Below are 1,490 nucleotides of genomic sequence, written 5' to 3'. Positions count from 1 at the left end.
CAAAGGACTTGTATGCATGCATATAAGCATAAGTTATGGATGTGGACAACAGGGAGTGAGGGTGAGGGCAGGATTGGGGGTTGAGGGGACATTGGGGGGATAAGGACACATTTTTAATATCTTATTCAATAAAGGGAAAAATATAAAAAAACCAAAACCAAATATGATTATAATTTTAAAAGTTTGAAATATTGAGACCAAAATGTGACACAGAGACACAGAGTGAGAAAATGCTATCTCAAAAAATGGTAGCAATAGACTTGCTCAATACAGAGTTGCCACAAACCTTCAATTTTAAAACAAATGCAGGATCTACAAAGATCAATAAAGTGAATCACAATGGTTAGTGAACAGTCTCCTGAAGTGGAGGGAGACAGTCTCCTCAGCTTTGGTCAATCTCTTAAGAAAGATTTCAGATGGGTGACAGACAGCAGCATTGAAGCAAAGCAAGCAAATTTATTAAGAATACACTTGGCATAAAACACAAGAGGGCCACCCAGGTAATCTGAGTATGTGCCAAGTGGGGGGTTAATATACCCTTCCCTCTATAGATTCCAAAGCTCCCTGTTGGATATCTTGGATAGGAGATTAGGTTTCAAAGTTCCCTACACTGTTGTGGCTTATCTCGGGATATTTGTACATACATATGGTCATCTTGTTTGTGAAGTCCTAAGGACCTGACTGCTTTGTTTCCTGCGTGAGATAAACTCCACTTTTCTCCTTCCCTTTTTCCTATCTTTGCATCCCCCAGGTAATATGTGTCCTTGAGTTTAGCTGGGGTCTTTGTTCTTTATTTTTCTAGGCCAGCGTGATTTAAGTTATGTATTCTCTGGTTAGGGAAGAGAGGTATTAACCATTTGTTTTCAAGTGTCCTTGGTTGGGGAAAATAAGGACATGCAATTCACAAGCTGGCTGCAAGCTGCCCAAACTGTTTCACCTTGTTTGAATTTCCCCACTCTACTTGCCCTGGCTTACTGGTCTATCTCACAATCAAACAAGATTTGTCCAGGTATTAAATTATCTAAATACTTCTCCTGCCTTATAATTTTGTATGTATGACACAAAATTATATATTGTACTGTTATAACAATGTATTTTTATGATTATAACTTAAATGAATATAATAAATAATGATTTTTGCATAAAAAGGGGAGAAGGCATGAAGCTCTATAGGAGTAACATTTCTATACCTCACTGAAATTAAGTTGGTATCAATGTAATTTTGGTTCTTATATTTTAATTTGTATATGGCAATCCCTAGAGTAACCATTAGAACAGAAACAAAATATATAGTAAAAATTGTTAAAGTTATTACAATATTACACTAGAATGTTGACTTAGGCAACATGAAAACAGAAAAGAATAACTAGAGGAACAAAAAGACAAAGTGTAAGAAAAATAAAAAAAGTAAAATGGTAGATGCAAATCCAACTATATCAATATCATCCTAATATATATAAAGAACTAGGTGCCATCATGACCAAACGGGC

The sequence above is a fragment of the Myotis brandtii genome, unplaced genomic scaffold (assembly GCF_000412655.1).
Source record: "Myotis brandtii unplaced genomic scaffold, ASM41265v1 scaffold527, whole genome shotgun sequence".
In the NCBI taxonomy this organism is placed as follows: Eukaryota; Metazoa; Chordata; class Mammalia; order Chiroptera; family Vespertilionidae; genus Myotis; species Myotis brandtii.
Note: the sequence above shows the minus strand (reverse complement) of the source record.